The sequence below is a fragment of the Lacerta agilis genome, chromosome 1, assembly GCF_009819535.1.
Source record: "Lacerta agilis isolate rLacAgi1 chromosome 1, rLacAgi1.pri, whole genome shotgun sequence".
In the NCBI taxonomy this organism is placed as follows: domain Eukaryota; kingdom Metazoa; phylum Chordata; class Lepidosauria; order Squamata; family Lacertidae; genus Lacerta; species Lacerta agilis.
Window position 1 is genome coordinate 49435373 of NC_046312.1, and position 12370 is coordinate 49447742.

The following is a 12370-nucleotide window of genomic DNA, read 5'->3' on the forward strand; positions in this document are numbered from 1 at the left end:
AAGAAAAAAGGTTACATTAACTTTCTGCTCAGCCATCGCAAAGTCGCCCAGGGCAAAGGGGAACCCGCCTGCTCCACATCCCCCCCCCTCGCCCCCACCGTTACCTTGACTCAGCCGAGCTGCCCCTTCTTCCCCTCCGGTAAGTTGAGGCAAGAAAAAACTCGCATCGCCACCGGAGGGCTCAAGAAAAACGTCGCCACTGCTAGAAGTGCCAAAAATAAAGTAAACACAGAGGGTCACCGCTGCCCACGTGAGAAGCGGCGCAGCGTCCCGAGAGCTCAGAGAAAAGAGCCTCGGCTGGGAGGGGGGGGCGAGAGAAAGTGGAGGCAATTAACTCCGCAGGCGCCGGGGCTGACCCCAACTCAGGACGCCTGGCAGCAGCAGGGTCGAACCCGGATGTGGGAATCGTGCTGCTTGCTGGGGGGAGGGGTGGGAAGCCCCCGGGACATGAATCCGACAGTCAGCCGACGAGCCTGACCTGAAAACCCAACTCTCGGGTTAGTTCGTCCTATAAAGAATTAACACCGCGGGTCCCTGCCCTAGAATGACATGCCCGCTGCACTGTTTGAATGGCACCTGCTCGTGCCCATCTAGTTTCCTCTTACTGTTTTTATAACACACACTCGTTCATGTTTACACAGAGGTAAGTCCCGCCCGCTGCATTCAATGGGGTTTCTTCCCAGTATTTACTAGGAATAAATCTCCTCACTGGGATCAAGCCTTACTTTTGAGGGGAAATGGCTAGGAGTGAGCTTTTTCTTTTTTTAATTTATTAAAGACGGAACTCTTGTATCGCGGGTTTCCCACAAGAATCTAGTTAGCCACTATGAGAACCAGATGCTGGACTAAGCTGGGCCACTGGGCTCTTATGTTCTTACGATACACCAAGATCTATGGCTGTGCAAAGACAGAGGTGCCTCGAGTTTGCCTGTTTGCTCGCAGGCGAGGCGAGAGGCGGTCACCTTTTCCTGTCCTGCTTGAAAATAAAAGCGTCCGGGGGATTCATCAAAGCCCCATCCACCCAAAAAGGTCTCGGAAGAAACAGGAGCGGCTAAAGATGGAAGCGCGTTCTTCTTATCTAGGAGGCTCCGGCGGGGAGACTCGGAGGCAACACGCGCGGTGCCGAGGACCTGGAAGGAGCCCTGGCGACGAGCCTGCAGGAATGCCAGCTATGCGGAGGCTGCCTGTACCTGCAGCTGCTCCCTTGCTGATGGCCCCCCGGCCCGCAAGGGGAGGAAGAGAGAGCGATTCTCCTCCAGCATCCGCGAAGAAACGAGCAGCGCCCGAGAAAAACCATACCTGGGGCGGAGAGGGAAACCAGCTTCACCGCCTCCCTTCACGCCCCGGTACAAGCAAGTGCAGACCCGCCTGCTCAAAGCACTCCCTGAATGCACCCGCGGGCCGTCTGGGCCTTCTTACGAGCAAGACGCAGAGATGTCTGCCTCCAGGTTACCATTTATTTCCATTACAAAACTGCAAAGACGACGAAGCCCTCGGGGAGTTTTTCCAGCTAGTTTGCAGACCCACCTTTAAGGGCTCTAAAGGGAGGTGGGATGTTCATTGTACAAAGAAACTAATAAGTCCTTTGTCGCATTCCCAACAAACATTTATAGAAGAAGGGTACAGGTCTGGCCCTAGCCTAGGGTGTGAACAATCAGAGGAGGAGAGCAAAGGGGAAGATTTTACAAGCGGTGAAATGTATCTTCTAGTCAAACAGTTTTTGTATGTTGTGGGTAGAGGCGGGAGAAGATGGACAAAGTTTCTTTTGTGGAATGCATGACTTCTACAGGACAGGACATTTCTGTGTTTCCCCTTTCAAAGAAACGCAGCAAGAGGGAGAGAGGGTGGAGAATGCTTTTAAGGGAAAGGTCATTAAGTGTGCAGCTTTGCTGGAGCCACACATCAGAGATCCGAAGACACCAGCACACACACACACACACACACACGCATAGTAGTATGATGGCTTACACATGCATGCATCCATAGGCACATAATTTAGTGCAGTAGCTGCAGAATCATGAATATGACTGACAGACGAAAACCCCTTGGCCAACTTTTTTAGGACACAGAAATGCGCTCTCCCATATATACTTGCAAAGTGAAGCAAAGCACCACATATGCTTGCACACACAAAGCTTTTGCACATTAACAAGTACTTTTGCTCCTATCCATTACCACCACGTTTTGGAAAGTTGCTGTCTATATGTCAGGGCCTGTACTAAGTTAACTCAAAGGCAGAACAACCCTTAGGAAATGTAAGACAATACCTTTCTGTGACGGGTTAGATTCTTTACTTCCCCTATGATCCTTTCTTGTGCCAGACAAAATAGTAGGCTGGCATAAATCACACAAGGAAGAGGGAAATCAAGGGACCAGAGGTCCCCCAACTCCTGCACCTTCAGTTCTAAGGAATCCTTTTGACCCAAGACAAAATCCTTCTCAAACCTCACCATATTAATTGGCTCCTTTTGTTATTCCTGGCTGGAATCTATCCTTCCTCAGCAGCTTCTTGCTTGCACTGGGCAAACATTGGCAGCAATAGGATGAGGAGCTTCCCAATAATGGCATTCTTTGTTACCAACTTACTATTAGAAGGATGTAGATGAAACTGTTCACAGCATGTGAACAACAGCCTCTTACTTCACTTCATGGGCTCTTTATAGCATGCAGCCACAAAAGGCAGGTAGCCTTTAAAAAAAACCCCCACCTCAAATCTTTATTTGTTATTGCTATTATGCTACTTAGGTGTTTTTGTGTGTGCGCGCACACACAAACACACACGCCACAGATCAGTTTTGGAGCATTTTTTTTTTCATATTCTGAAAGTGTTTTGTTCATCCACACCAAATTACAGAGCCAGACACGTCTTGGGAGGCTGCCTTTTGCTCTTCCCTGTTCAATACTATACTAAGTGAATGCTTATTGGAGAACTGAGGCATTGAAATCATGCAGCAGCACAACAACATCCAGAAAACCTTCCCTATAAACTAACAGGATCAAGACACATATCTCATGCCTAAATTCACACCACTACAAGTACCAAAAATAGAAGTATTCCATCAATGGGGGGCGGGGGGGGGGCAGAATTTGCTTTTGCAGTTCAAGTCTATTGCGCTAAGGCTAAGAATACAAAATGAGCCCTGTTGGATCAGAGCAAAGGCCCATCTAGTCCAGCATTCTGTTGTCATAGTGGTCAACCAATGCCTGTGGGAATTTTGCAAGCAGGACATGAGAGTAATACTCCTCTCCTGCTCATGTCCCCCAACAACTGGTAATCAGAGACATACTGCCTCTGACATTGGAGCTGATATATAGTCATTCTGCCTGGTAACTATTGATAGCCTTATTCTCCATAAAGAGCAGTCCTGGGAGTAAGTCCCACTGTAAATGGGGGCATAGGCTACTCCCAAGTTCCGATCGTTCATTTTCCTTTGACTTATTTACTCTGTGCTTTGTTTTTTTCACTCTGTCTTTGTAACACAACCTTAAGTTGCAGGAAGTTCTGTTCTTTCTGTTTCTACAATACTCTGTAAAAGCATCATCTATGTAAGTACTCTGGTCCATGGTGTCACGAAGAGTCGGACACGCCTGAACAACAACAACAATAACAAATGTAAGTAGTTAAAAGCAACACATTTATATTAATTTTGACTCTTATCTTTTTTTCTCAGCTTAAAATAGCAGGATGATTGCTACTGACATCTACAGGTGCTAGATTCTCAACTAGAAGCAGTAGGTGGAGGCAGGCAGCCTACCAGTCCCCTTCACCTTCATCCCTCCAAGGCAAGGGAAGAAGGTTGGCCAAGTGAGCAACTAGTGGAAAAAACAGGGGGAGGGAGGCACAGCAGCTGCTTTCTCTTTTAGAGCCTCACTTAAAGAGACAGGCACAATTCCTGCTTTGAGCACCAAGAACCTTAGCTTCTCAGACATATTTGCAGGGCACATGGAATGCTTAGACTACACTCATGACATCTAGAAACCACTTATTTTAAATAATCACATGTGAACCACACTGGGTCTAAATAAAAGTTGTCTAAGGAAAGGGGATGCAGACTTTAGCTTTTCAACAGGATGCTCCCACTTTTCTATACCTATCCTTGCCCCCACCTCTGCTGAAGGCCTATCATTTCCCTTCCCACATTCATCTTGGGACATCATGGTTGGCTGGGTTCCCATGCCATTTTACCTTGTGCTGCCTGGAGAGGATTGCAGTTCCTCCCATTAATTTGCAGTGCTGTAATGGGATACGTTCCACAAGGGCAGTTCATTCTACTTCTGTACTCTTAAAGAATGAAAAGAACAATCAGTATTGTGATTTTGCAAGTCTACTTAGAACTTGCACCCCTGTCTCTAAAACGCTTTCTGTCATGTAGACCTCCTCAATAAATGACTCCTACATTCAGCTTCTCTGCTTAAAGGGATCCCTGACCATTAGGTCCAGTCACGGACGACTCTGGGGTTGCCAAGAGAGCCGATGTACAGCTTCTGAGTTATGTAGCCAGCATGACTAAGCTGCTTCTGGCGAACCAGAGCAGCGCATGGAAATGCCGTTTACCTTCCTGCTGGAGCGGTACCTATTTATCTACTTGCACTTTGACGTGCTTTCAAACTGCTAGGTTGGCAGGAGCAGGGACCGAGCAATGGGAGCTCACCTTCTGATCGGCAAGCCCTAGGCTCTGTGGTTTAGACCACAGCGCCACCCGTGTCTCTCTGCTTACTCACACCATAATCATTCTTCCTGCATTGGGGTGGGGCAGGGGGAGATCACCTAGAATATGCATGCTCATGACCTCAAATAGCTCAAAATATGCAGAAGCTAACTTTGCCCCCTGCAATTATGCAGCACACCAACAACATTCCACTCCGGGTGGAAATTATGCACACATTTAGTGCTGTGGTTTGAAGGGCACAAACAATTGTTCATAACAACCAGAACTGGTGATTGCTCCCGAGAATATAATACTGGAAATCACCTTGGAATTTAATCTGCCCACAGAATCCCAAATTGTTAAAAGATATAACAGACATCATGATACACGAGACAAAAGATGGATAACAGCCACAGTTGGCGTTCACATATTTGCATATGTACTGGCATGAATACACAATGCCAGCTGCCCACCCAGTGTCCTCTTTAGGAGGAGTTATTTCTGGCACTGTAGTAACAGTAGCAATACACAAGTCTCCTGTCTCCCTAAGGAGAAGCAACCACACTAAAAATAGGGAAATCTCTATGATTGGACATGAGGAAAGGTGGTTAAAGCTGTCTTCATAGCTCTCCAGTACTTTGCTCGCCAAGACCATTGGCAGTTTCACTGACAGTGAGAGATATGCACACTATATATAGGGGTAGGCACTGCAAGCCTCTAAGTGAGCAGAGGAGAGGATTTGCAAAAACCTGGGTCCTGCTAGACAAAGCGTGGCTTCCATGCCAGAAAACTGGAACAAAGAGCAGAAGTGCTTGGTAGACACTACGTTGCAGGAGGTGTGGTTTAAATTTTTAAGTTTCAAAATTCCTGATCCTGAACAGAGGTATGCACTCTTTATAGTAGCACCATGAGATCCACTTTCAACCCATGACACTTTCTTGATAGTATATATGGTAATGTAAGGGACCCCTGACAGTTAAGTCCAGTCGCAGACGACTCTGGGGTTGCGGCGCTCATCTCGCTTTACAGGCTGAGGGAGCTGGCATTTGTCCGCAGACAGTTTTCCCGGGTCACGTGGCCAGCATGACTAAGCTGCTTCTGGCGCAATGGAACACCAAAACCAGAGCAGCGCACAAAAAAGCCATTTACCTTCCTGCCAGAGCAGTACCTATTTATCTACTTGCACTTTTTGCCATGCTTTCGGACTGCTAGGTTGGCAGGAGCTTGGACCAAACAACGGGAGCTCACCCCACCGCAGGGATTCAAACCGCTGACCTTCAGATCAGCAAGCCCAAGAGGCTCAGTGGTTTAGACCACAGCGCCACCCGCACCCCTATATATAAGGGTAAAGGTAAAGGGACCCCTGACCATTAATTAGGTCCAGTCGCAGACGACTCTGGGGTTGTGGTGCTCATCTTGCTTTATTGGCCGAGGAAGCCAGTGTACAGCTTCCGGGTCATGTGGCCAGCATGACTAAGCCGCTTCTGGCGAACCAGAGCAGCACACGGAAATGCCGTTTACCTTCCCACTGGAGCAGTACCTATTAACCGTATCTACTTGCACTTTGACGTGCTTTCAAACTGCTAGGTGGGCAGGAGCTGGAACTGAGCAATGGGAGCTCACCCCATTGCGGGGATTCGAACTGCCGACCTTCTGGCTCAAGGGTTTCCCTCCCCACCCCCAATCAACTGGTATATAAATTTTATGAAATAAATAAAATAAAAATAAATTGTGCTTGAGGGGATTAGGCCAGTGTGGGAAACCTCAGGCTGGGAACCAAATGTGGCCCTCCAGGACTCCGTATCAGGCTACACCTGGCCCTCATGAAGTTATTGCGTGTTTTTGCCCAGCTAGAATTGTCATTGAATGCTGATAATGCCTCTTACTTGCCCAGATGAAGGACAGAGAGTGTATGTAGACACTAGCCTACAGCACGAAGGTAAAATTTGCACATTTGTTTTGCCCACTTTTTGCTCTGGCTCCACCCACTATTGGCAGGTAGCCTTCAGAAGGCTGCCCAGGTGGCCCACAGCCTGAAAAAGGCTCCCCAGCTCTGGATTAAACAAGTTAATCCTACCATAAGAGACATCCCTGGAATCAGTGATAAAGAGATTCACAGTGAAAATGCTTAGTACAGTACAGTAGTAGCTGAGACGAAGTTACCGTATTTTTCGCTCCATAGGACGCACCGGACCATAGGGCGCACCTCATTTTTAGAGGAGGAAACAAGAAAAAAAAATATTTTTCTGGTTTTCTTCCTCTAAAAGCCCTGGTTTTGTTGTTGTTTTTTTTTTTGAGGATCAGCTAAAAGTTTTGCAGCTGTTTTTGCAAAGGCAAAAGGCCTTTTTTTTAAGGATCAGCTAAAGGTTTTGCAGCTTTTTTGCCAAGGGGAAAGCCCTGGTTTATTTTTTTAGGATCAGCTAAAGGTTTTGCAGCTTTTTTGCAAAAGGGAAAGCCCTGTTTTGTTTTGGTTTTGGTTTTTTTTTTTTTAGTATCAGCTAAAGGTTTTGCAGCTTTTTTTGCAAAGGGAAAAGCCCTGGGTTTTTTTTTTTTTAGGATCAGCTAAAGGTTTTGCAGCTTTTTTGCAAAAGGGAAAGCCCTGTTTTGTTTTGTTTTTGGGGTTTTTTTGAGGATCAGCTAAAGGTTTTGCAGCTTTTTTTGCAAAGGGAAAAGCCCTGGGTGTTGTTTTTTTAGGATCAGCTAAAGGTTTTGCAGCTTTTTTTTGCAAAGGGGAGAAAGCAAAGCTCCTTTTGCAAAGGGGGAAAAGCAAAGAGGAAAAGCCCCATTTTTATGGGGTTTAACTCACATTTCTGAAAAAATCTTAAGGAAAGGGAGCCATTTCTACTGTTTGTAGACAGATAATCTAATCAGCCAGTCACATGTCCTGGGGAAACAAACAACCTCCCTCTGCAGCACATTCAACAAAGGAGGGCGGGGCTGAAAGGGAGCCGGGACTCTTATCTCTCTCCCGATCTCTTGCTGATCAGCTGCTGAGCGGGGTCCTTTCAACACTCCCTTTTCTCTTTGTAAAATAAAAAGCACAATCTGCTTTTGGCCCCTGGGCAATTCAGCTCCAGGGACCACCATTCGCTCCATAAGACGCACAGGTATTTCCCCTTACTTTTTAGGAGGAAAAAAGTGCGTCTTATGGAGCGAAAAATACGGTATACAACATATTTCAAATACGTGTCTGGAGAAGCAGAGTTGTATTTCTACTGCACCTCTATCCAAAAGAGATCTGTAGCTCTGACAAAACAGCCACTAATAATCACATTTCCTGCTAGAAGCAAGATACAGCGAAGTATCAGATGAAGAATTATCTTAGTGCACGGGACAAACAGTGACAAGTATTGCAACTGAGAATCTACAACCTTTTTTAAAAGAACCCACTGAGTTCTGCAGTGTCTGGTTACCGGTAGTCAGAAAGGAAGAGCAAATAGATTGTAACAGGTTATGACATCGACATATATATATATATATATATATATATATATATATAATAATAAAGTATTACATTAATGAATTTCATTGTTTATTGTTTGCTTACTTACATTTGAATGCATCCATGGATGGTTGATTAGATTTTTAAATTGTAAGCCACCTTGAGGAATTTTGTCAAAGCAGAATATGAATTTAAAAGAATAATAAGAATAGCTCACAGTGACAAGTAGTCTACAAGTGGACTAAGACGGACTCACTCCATACTCATAATGAAAAAGTTACAATTTTTCACAGGCTTCCTCATTCTATTGCATTGTTCTCAGCATTGCATTTGAGTTTTTGCAAAAGTTGATGGGGTGGTGTTGTTTTTTTTGCAATGGGCCTGTTGGCAAGGAGAAGCTTAATGGTAGTGTTAGAGTGGTATGTGCAAGTTGGGGGCAGCAGATGCATATAATTAGGGCAATATGACCCCAATCCACAAAGGAGAGGAGGAACTTAAATCAACCCAAAAGGCAACCCAAACACCATACATTTAAGGCACATGTAAAGCAGTCTACCCCCAAGAATCCTGGGAACTGTAGCTTAAGGAGTCTGGGAACTGTAGCTCTGTGAGGGAGTAAGCTACAGTTCCCAGGATTCTTTGTAGTGGGGAAATATGCTTTGAATGTATGGTGTGTACAGAGTCAGACTCTGTTGCTTTACACTGCAATCCTTTTGCATTCTATACCTTCATATTTCTACCTATATATGCAAACCCAATTAGGGCTGGGAGGAAAATACAAGATTCTCCGGTATCTCCCAGTTACACATACCATAATCTATATGTGTGGAATTGCAACTTTTTGTAGTACGGTGGGATGCAGCAGGTCTTTGCACATGGGGGAGCCGGCATGCCAGAAAGGAACTCTTCCAATTTATCCCTGCTTGCAGCACAAAAAGCTCACTCCCTGACACTGGACAGTCTTCACAGACACCCACAGGGGCATGTTGCTGAACAAGAAATAGAGAGAATGGAGGAGTGGGGAATTAATAGCAGAAAGCAAAGAAGATCATAAATCCAAATGAAGTGTTGATGGAATCACAAACCACAACTGAGTGGCCTATGCATTTTACAACCTGCTGAGCTGATTTATTCTGGACTGGGCTGTCAAGCCCAGAGGTTAGGCTGTGAAACAAATGGGGAAACAAACCCATGGTGAGAAGGAGAATCTCTTCTTCCTTCAACGAGATTTGAAACGGAAAGCTCTCTATAAAAAGGAAAGCGCTCCAGTGCCCTCTCATACTGATCAATAGCCCCAAGGTCTGAACGGGCCTTATCTGGCCTGTAACTGAATAGGTCTCACATGACCAAGGGTGCAATCCCGCACAGAGTTTCCTAGGTGCAAGTCCCAATGAACACAGCACTTCTAAATGCACAAAAGGACTGAACTGCAAACTAGTGAACGGACGTCCCTCTGTGTGGTCAACTAATGCAAGGTTCTCCACGAAGAGACATTATTCTGTACTGAAATGGAGACTTGTGAACGGTAAGCGAATTGTCCTTGTGCTCTAAAGGATGAATCACAAAAAAGTCCAAGTAAATAAGTTCACAGCTTGGGTTGTTGTTTTGTCAGCAAGCTCTTATTCTCTGCTGCATTTTATTAGGTGAAATGGCATTTTGTAGGAGTTTGTTTCTGTTGTATATAAACGTTCTATTATTGTCATTGCTGTTAGATGCCCTGAGTGTGGGGTGGGTGATATATAAATTGCTTAGTAAATAGTCATCCTCTGCAGGTTCATTTAAGACATACTCCTCAATCTGTGTGCATTCTTTCTAGCAGTTTTTTCAGATAGGGAAGAACACGCACATGCAGAGTGAGAGGTCAGCATTCTTCTTGCTTTTTATCTACACCAAATGCACAAAAATTGGGAAATTAGCACCCCAATGGGCTTGCTTATATTTGCCTTCAATACTGGGACTATGACATGCTGGATCTGGACTAGTAATATAACACAACAGTATAATAACACACTATTATAACATAGTGGACTAATCTGATTAACAAGCAAAAGCATTTACAATTCTTTCATCCAAGATGGTCCCATTTTTTCATTCTACCTGTTGGGAAATATTTAACTTCTGTAAGAGCAGAAGGTTCCTAATACTTCCACACACAAAATTCCTTTAGCCCCAGCCAGGAATGTACATTTTGAATGTCTCTATTAAAACCTTTGATAGCATGGTTGACATTAGATTTCTAATATTTAGAGAACTAGGTGCTTGGAAAGGATTAAATGGAGATGGATCTTTCAAGGCTAGTTAAAACTCTTTTTGCACCTATTTTGCTCTGGACACATGAGTAGTCTGCTCTCCAGGAATAGGAGGATATGGAGGTACAAATGGGGCACTAAAAGCATAAATGTTCATTAAGCACTTTTAAAAGCTCTGTAAATCAAACCATTACAAAGTCTTGTGGCACCTTAAAGACTAACAGATTCGTGGTGAACCCCCCCCAAACAACCTTTCATGATGTAAAGTCTATCTAACACATGAAGTGTTATCCTCAGATACCCCGTGCAGAGAAAAATACAGTGGACAGTGGAATCAAATGACTATGAAACAGAAGTAGTACAGTGTGACACACTTAAAATGCCAATTATTTTAGTGGAGGTGCTGAAAATTTTTTGGACAGGTCATCCTACTTCTAAATACGCTGTTATGGTTTCCTAATGTCCCCTAGCAGAGAATAAAAATAAAAAGCCACCAACTGCCATTTAAAAAGTCTCTTTTAACACTCCCTTCCTCAACCCCCATTTCCCATGCAGAATATGTTTGGAATGAAAGGTGGGGCTGAAATAGAATCAGGGAAAGATCTGATCAGACAGCCCTGTAGGGAGGTCTGCAGAGTCCCCCCAGGCTATGCTTTTTGCATAAGCCAAGTTGCCTTCTGTTCACCTGCACTGCTGTGCTAACCAAGTGAGGTTCCTGAGGTGAATTGTTGCTGAGGGGAAGATATCTTGTTACTGAGTTCTGTGTAGAATAATCCTCGGTGGTAGCAGACATAAGGACTCTTTGCCTAGCTGAAAAGGACAGGAGGGCTTTTATGTTACAGGCAAGAAAGGGCACCAACGCCCATTCAAATGAAGTAATGAAAATAGTGGCAATTCAAAATCCATTAGGGGCTTCGCACTTTGTTCCCTTTCCCTTGTCAGTAAAAAAAAAACCCCACTGCTATTAGTACTCCACATTTCTAGCTCTTGCCAGAAATAATTACAGTAGTCTGTGCCTCAAGACAACTTTGAGTCCACAAGGTCAGAATCAGAGCATCACTCAGCAGTTTTCACAAGCATTACAGAAAATCCAGGCGGAAACCTTAAAAAAACAGCCATGTCACCCAATTCCAGAGCAGAGGCCTTGCCTTCTTAAAGGAAAGGGTTTTGCCACCAATTCTGACCACTTCCCCCACTTCAGCTCTTGTGGAATAATAGGGGGATCAGAATGTCTTCAACATCTCTCTCTCCCAGGGTCAATCCAGCCCTTACACTCCTTTCTTCTTGCCATCCCTTTTATTTCAAAGTTCAATAAACAGGAAGAAAAGGGAAAGGGTCTTGACAAATCCCATCAAGGCTCAGGAAAAACCAAGCCTGCCTCCAGCTGACATACCAGGCCCTGCACTAATGAGAGGTAAGGAGGCACCTAAGAAGAACAGACAACAGCAAAGAGGAGGAGAAATGAATTATTCACATTGCATGCAGTAGACAGCTGCGCAAATCACACACTTTCCACACCTAAAAGGGACAAGCACCAGATCCTTGCAGGTCTCCATGCTTGACCAGGGCTTCTACATCTTGCATCCCAAGAGAGGCAGCCCAGAGGCCAACAGCTGCACCCAGTCAAGAATGGAATTTGCAGCTGAAAGGCTTTTGTGCAAGGGATGCACAATAACCAGGCCAGTACAGGGGAGGGTCAGAGTTAACTCTTTGATCACCACAGCCTCAGAGGGCAAAAAAAGGAACAGCCTGTAGTTGCAATTCTTTCTAAAATGGCACATATGTTATCATGCATATCCAATCTGATGTTTTAGATCACAGCGGGCCCTTAGTATTATTCAAGCAAAAAGAATGTGTGTTCCTAGAACTGAGAGCTCCAGCAAGTAGTGAAAAAGCTCATCCCCATCCCATCTGTATAGCATAACGCCAAATGCAGTCATACCTTGGATTCCGAACGCCTTGCAAGTCGAATGTTTTGGCTCCCAAACACCGCAAACCCGGGAGTGAGTGTTCCAGTTTGCAAACGTTCT

The 12370-nt window shown here is 44.9% G+C and overlaps 1 protein-coding gene across 5 annotated transcripts in view; it reads right to left on the reverse strand.

Annotated features, from left to right (window-relative positions):
* Nucleotides 1–12370, reverse strand: part of LARGE2 (LARGE xylosyl- and glucuronyltransferase 2) — a 47065-nt gene that overhangs the window by 22800 nt on the left and 11895 nt on the right. The window contains exon 1 of one of the 5 annotated variants that reach the window (XM_033149191.1): nt 964–1046. The exons of 2 other annotated variants lie outside the window; for them this stretch is intronic. The gene's annotated coding sequence lies outside the window, so the exon portion shown is untranslated. Of the gene's footprint in view, nt 1–104; nt 291–963; nt 1047–12370 lie in introns of those variants that run through there. 2 more of the 5 variants (XM_033149153.1, XM_033149198.1) reach the window with 2 other exon arrangements.